At 37.4% G+C, this 7,095-nt stretch overlaps 1 non-coding gene across 1 annotated transcript; it reads right to left on the reverse strand.

Moving 5' to 3' along the window:
- Positions 1–211: 211 nt before the first annotated feature.
- Trnas-aga lies at positions 212–293 on the reverse strand. Its single transcript has one exon. It is a non-coding gene; the product is annotated as a tRNA-Ser (tRNA).
- Between the last annotated feature and the right edge of the window lie 6,802 nt (positions 294–7,095).

Here is a 7,095-nt window from a genome sequence, read left to right on the forward strand (position 1 = left end):
GTGCATAATATATAAATGAATAGCTTATTAAGATATAAAAAATGTTTATTTATTATTATTTATTTAATTATTTATTGTCGTTATTTGTTTTATTTTAAATGTATTTAAAAATATTAACTAATAAAAATATAAAATAATTTTAATATTCTTAAAAGTCTATAAAAAATAAGTAAAAAATGTATTAAAATATAGAAAACGTATCCATATCACTCGCAGCCGGTAGGATTCGAACCTACGCTCCCAGAGGGAATCTGATTTCTAGTCAGACGCCTTAACCACTCGGCCACGACTGCTGCGTGATAATCGGGCGACATAAAACTGCTTTAGAAATAAACTGACAAGTGAGTTTTTATGCTGATGTCAAAAGTGATTATATACATAAATATATATATATATATATATATATATATATATATATATATATATATATATATATATGTATGTATGTAAATAGACCCTTGAGATATTTATAATCATATTTTTGAACATTTTTTGTTTTTAATTGTCTTATCTGACTTATAAATAAATATCACAAAATAAAGCTGATTGCTCAGGCATGATCACTTAACATAAATGTGAATAGCTGAGGCGATCCGATAGGCCACGCGTTTTAGATAACAGGTTAGCGTTTCCAAGGGCTGGAAGTACTTTTAAGATTTTCGCTTAAATCTTGAATTTATCAAATGCGAAGTTGTTTGTTTTGCTTGCCACTCTCAAGACTTCTGAGGCGCTTCTGAAGCGAGCTTAGCTGCATCAGCTCTATTGAATTCACTTAGACCAGCTCAGTTAACTGTGCTACCAGCAGTTAGGCATAGTTCTTTTGATATCGTAACTCTTAGTTACTAAGTTTAAGCTTTCATTTCCGCTTCAGATTGAGTCTGAAAACAAGTAAGATTCCCCGAATATTATTGAGTATTTTCTCTTGCTCGACTGGGAAATATCCTAACCCCTACCCTTATACGCTGCTCATGCAGACATGGCTCGACTCAGCTCTTCATTATGATCAGGCTGGCTGCTGCCACGTGCTCTTCTGCCTGTTACATACATGGCCACATAGCCATTATACCCTGAATGGCCATTTTCTATGGGTTGCTAAGTCTCGCACAGCTTTGTCGAACATGTTTGGCTTGCTCGCATTTAGAGCTGATAAAAATGTTGTACGATAATCGATTCGCCCATCTGTTGCCACACAAACAGAGACCGCAATGTGGAATGCCCAATTCCAATTCCAATTCCCATTTCAACTCCAACTGAAACTGAAATAAATATATATTAAATATAAGATAAGTACGTCAAAAAAGAAAGCTGTGCAAATTTTAATAATAATCAAATTAAGCTAGACGGAGCACAGGTCGCACATGAAATACCCTAAGGGAGCAGCAATTGTTGTTAGAGTTAGAGTCATATAATATAGTATGCGATATACCATATACGATATACGATATTGAGTATTAGACTTGAGATATTCGATATGTGAAATGTGATTGAAATAAAGTATATTCGATTACGACATTTGATAAACGATATTCGATATACGATATACAAAAAATACGATATACGATAAATATTTGATATTTGATATACGATATGCAAAATATGGTATTCGATATATGATACACGACATACGATATACAATATACGATATATAATATGTAACATACTATATGCTATATACGATATACGATATTTGATACACAATATAAAACATACTCCATATACTTTATACGACATACGATATTTGATATACGATATACGACATACGATATTTGATATACGATATACGACTTACGATAACAATATGCTTCCCTAAAATAATATTCCAAGGGGATAAACCTAACTCCGACAAAAGTCTGCAACAGGTGAACTTGACTATAACTATATATTACAGATTAACAGTTATAGCTGCGTCACAAACTGCCTATTGGAATTGAAATACCCTTTCCTCACGCTCATCTACACAATAATAAACAACGAACTTAAAGAAAGGCACAGCTAACAATTTTCGGTTTTTTTCCCCTTTTTTTGCAAACTTTTTTTGACCTTTTTTGGTTCATTGGACTGGCCAGGCAGCCCTTGTTGTTGTTGCCCTGTTTTTGTGTGTGGGCCATCCATCTGGTAAGTATCTGAGCGTATCTATCTGTGTATCTATCTATACATAGCCACACATCTATCTATCATACTTGTTGCTGCTTTATAATTTGCCTGGCGAAAACTATTTTAACAAGCTTTATTTATTATTATAATTTTTTTTTGGTTCGTTTTTTTTTTTTTTGATTTTTTTGTCAGCTATGCGATTTGCAGCGAGCATAGAAATTAATTAAAAAATTATAAAGAAAGCGCCGTTAGCTTCGCTCAGTTCGACTAGGCGCAAGGTTCAATGTATCTGCGGGATACACGCTCATTGACCAAAAGTTGATTCAACTTGGCCAAGTTCAATGCTCGACGCACAATTCGCCGAATGTATTCTGCCCGATACACACGCACACACACACACACACACAGAGTGTGCGTAGAGGCAGGCGTCAAAATTTGCTTTTGATAGGCTCTGCCTGCAGCCTTGACAATGAAAAACGCAGCCGGTTTCGGTGCTCGGCTCGGGTCACTGTCTGAACTTTGAACGCGGGTTCAAAGCACCCAAAAACGAAGGAGATGAAGAAGCAGCAGAAGACGACGCAATTACCCGCCGCCATCAGCCGCTTTTCCTGCCTGCAGGGAAAATCAATAACCAAAAACTTAACGAAACGAAACGAAATGAAACGAACGCTTCGCATTTTCATTTTCCATCTAATTGGTAGTGTAAGGCGCTTCTCGTTATCCTGTTCTTGGCTCGGCGCATTGCTCAAAATAATCATTTATCTTCTTAATCGCTGCATGTCAAGCACTCAAAAACAGTTCGCCAATGTGTGGGCTCGGGTGGGGGCTGTGTGTGTGTTGCAAGTGCAACGTCGGCAACTGGCAAGTGTTTTGTCTTGAGCATCGCAGCCGGCGGTGCATGTTTGCCATTAAAGTAGATCCAAGCTAAACTTCGCGCGTCTGGCTAAGATTCATATGCCCAGCCAACCCCCAATTTGTAAACCTGTAATTTATTTTGGCTTTAGTTTTCCAATATTCGCCAGCTAAAACAGTGCTTTAGACATGTAGTTCGAACCAAGAGATTTTATTAAGTCACTTTTAAGTAAAGCTGTTCAAAAGGTAAGTAGTCTAAAAAATGTTTGCCTGGAATAATGTTTACTTCAATTTTGATTTTCATTATTTTTTGAAACTACGATATACGATATACGATATTCGATTTACGATATTCGAAATATGACATACGATATAGGATATACAATATGAAATATATTCAATATACAAGATATGAAATCAGATATATATTGTATGTACTAATAATTTGTTAACAATATACGATATAATATATAAACGATGTACGATACATGATGTACCATGACATACCATGTTCCTTGTCCCTTACAATATGAAAGATATGATATAAGATATATTATCTATGATTTAACATATAGTACTATTTACGATATACAGTACGTGATGCACGATATGTAATATAAGATGTATAAGATATACGTTAGTAAATCTACACAAGGAAGTATCGACAGACACATATTCATATATGAGATTAATTTAATAATATATATTGTTGCATGCCAGAATATGACACTCATAGCTTATAATTTATTGACTTTATTTGGCGTTGCGAAACTGTGAAATTGTTGAACAATTTGCTATCTGTATTTAACAAGCTATCTGGAATTTACATACGGAATTTGCCCATCATGGACAAAATATTTCCTGAGCTAAATAAACGACAAATTAGAGCTAAGTCGCAGAGTAAATTTGGGGATTGAGCGAACGGGGAAAGGGAGTTGTGGGCACGCCGTCAATGACAGTCTAGGCTTGGTGCTTACTCATTTCGTATCGTTTAGCCAGTCCTGGCAGCGTTCAAAAATTGATATGACAGGACGGAACGGAATGGAACGGCAAAGCAGAGCAGAGCAGGACAGGGCATGACATGGCATTAGATGGGAAGAGACTGACGTCACGTGACGTGTCGCGTCCCGTCGCGACGTCAAAAACGTCCAGACGTTAAGGCCGTGAGCGTCTTTTGGGGGAAGTGGCGACGTAAAAGGCGCAGACGTCTTTAAAAATTATTAGAGCCATAAATTGTCGCCGCAGTCGGCGCTGAGCGTCTCAGCGCTTTTTGCGAGCTTTAAGCAACTTTCGCTGGCTTTCTTCGCGAACTTTGTGACTTGCAGCTCTTCGTTTTGTTTTCCATTTTGCTGGCACCTCTTTTTGTGTCTATTTTATTTATTTATTTGTTTCGTACATTTTTTTTGTTGCTGTTTTTTTTGCACGCTCTTTTCTCTTTTTATCACGCTTGTTAATGTCATTCCGCGACGTTGGCGTCGCTGTTCTTTGATTTTCCTTTTGTCATCCTTCGGCTTCGTCCGCCTGACAGCCCTGCCCGCTGCAGCGGCTGCCATTGCCGCCTTATTAGCCGCCATTAACACTTCTGCTAGCAAACGAGCCCCCCTCCCTCCTTTCCATTGAAGCATTCCAACAAGCAAACTGTTGCACAGTGTGGCAAACTTTTAAATCAAATTGTCAAACTAATTAAAACTTGTACAAGAGTTTCTACAAGATTGACTTAATGTTGTATATGGCATCAACATTGATTAACTAACACAATGAAGTTATCTATAATTATGCTAAATTAATAATAATTCTTAATATGTGGCACGATGTTTTATGCTTTGCTTTGGCTTCACTGTTCTTTTGCATTGAATCACCCCCTGTCGCTAAGCCCACAGACACTGAACGTCAAACCGAAACTAATACAAAAACAAAAACAAAATTCGAATGTTAGTTAATGGTATACGAACTATTGAATGCCCTGCAATTGTCTAAGTATTCAAATTTGGTATTTTATATTAAATATTTTATGTTCGATTTGTATTTAGGTATATGCATATATGTGATTGCGCGAAACTGTTTTCTATCTGTTGTCTTATGCTTTAAAATCACTAAAAATAAATGGGATATTTGCTCAGCTAATATACCCTTGGCGTGCATTTTGCGTGGCATTCCAATGAAGTTGTCTTTGGGCAAATGCAAATGCGAAAGGCAAAGTATAAAAAAAGCTGTCCAATGCCTTTGCCTTTGCTTTCGCCTTCTCTCTCTCTCTCTCTCTCTCTCTCTCGCCTTGTCTCTGTTGTCCTTGTTGTCAATTCGTGTCGCTTCATTTTCTTGCAGCATTTTGGGCGCCAGATTGTCTTAGGACTGTTTACTAATATGTCGTCCTCGACTTCATACTCTCCAGCTACATCTTGTTTTGCGTCTTCTGCATCATCCTTGGGACGTTGCTGCTGCCCGCTTGTCGTCGTCGTTAATTTTTGGTGTTGCTATTTTATTCCTGATATCCTTTGGCAAAGTATCCTGCGCTTTGCCTTTGTTATTCTTCGCGGCGTCTCTTTGAGCTTTGCTGCTTGTCGCTTGTTGCTGCTAATTAAAAAGCATCTTGTCGAGGACTTTATTCCCCGAACGCGCATAGCTATAAATATGGCCATAATGAAGGCCAGCCAGGACCACTACCAGCACCATCACTAACAGCAGGACCTTCAAAGGTAACCCCCCCTCTCAGCTAAGGCCCCATTAGCCATGAGTATTTCATTTGAATTGCTCAGTAAGCTCTATAACGCCCAAGTAAATAAATTCATGCACAGATACGAGGTCTGCTCGAACAGTTATTTATTCATCTACTTAGTTTCTCTATGCTCCTCAATTGTAGCCCTTCTGCGGGCTGGTCTCTCGTGCCTTCTGTTTGGCCAGATACCGATTCTTTGCGATACTCTTCGAGCACACCTCGAGTATGCAAGCCTCGCATATGCAAACATGTAAGAACATAGTTTTAATGCGAATATCTACATAGAACTGAACGTATCCCTGCTCCTTCAACTAGTTGCAAGCTTTTGGCTTTCCCGCAGCTCTCGACTGCTTATTAGCGCCCTTCTTGGAAACAAGAATTAGCTTTCACTTTCATTTTGAATTGCTGAGCTCCTTAGGTAGGGATAAGCACAAGTTCTTCGAATCAACTTCCTGCTTTGTGGTTTATTTTGAAATGCTGCAATAATTATTTGTGAAGTATTCTTGTAATGCACTCGAAATACTGAGACAGCAAGCCAGAAAGAGAGAGGTAGAGAGAGAGTTAGATATCTAATCTAATAGAGCATTAACAAATTTGACATGCATTTTAACATGCAGTCAAGAGTGTTAACTTTTGTGTCTAAGTTTCTCCATTTTATGGTTTTTATTAAATTGAATTAGAAGCTGTTAACCTTGAGCTAACAAGGTAATTATTATATTGACATGCACTTAGGCATGAAGCTTTTTGCTATATCAATATTTAAGTTTTAGCATTAACAAGCTACATTCTATTTTGACATGCACTTTAACATGAAGCTAAATTTATCTTTTGCTTGAAATTGCAAAAAAAAAGTACCGATTAGAGCTGTGGAGCTAAATCGAGATTTAATTCTATCAAACAAATTTTTAATGAACAATTTAATTAAAAAAAAAAAATAAAATTATTAGAAAAATTTATTATAAGAGACACATTTAACATAGATAAAAGAAAAAAGGTATACTCCCTTTAAAAACAAATGTATAAATTAATATGTTGCTGGTCCAGCGATGAACTAGGCGTCGGTGGCAGGTCCAGCGTTGATCGGGTATTTATAGTCTTAATCAATAAGTTGCTGGTCCAGCGATGAGCTAGGCGTCGGTGGCAGGTCCAGCGTTGGTCGGGTAATTATAATCTTCTTATGATGATTATGTTGGAGGGTTTGACTTCACCCCCTTTTCTATTAACTGGCCTTGTGGCTCAGCAATGATCAGAAATATAACAATTTGATTACGGCGGTGTGCCGGAGTAGTGCGGGTTTATTCTTCAAACTTCAATGCAAAACTGATTTTTAGCTACATAGAATATTTCACTTAAGCTAAGCCAAAACTCGCATCACACCACAATGTCATGGTCGGCAAGCCGACTCAGCAATCTTAGGCAATAACGGAAACTCTTGC

The sequence above is a fragment of the Drosophila hydei genome, unplaced genomic scaffold (assembly GCF_003285905.1).
Source record: "Drosophila hydei strain 15085-1641.00,03,60 unplaced genomic scaffold, DhydRS2 tig00000339-arrow-arrow-pilon, whole genome shotgun sequence".
In the NCBI taxonomy this organism is placed as follows: Eukaryota; Metazoa; Arthropoda; class Insecta; order Diptera; family Drosophilidae; genus Drosophila; species Drosophila hydei.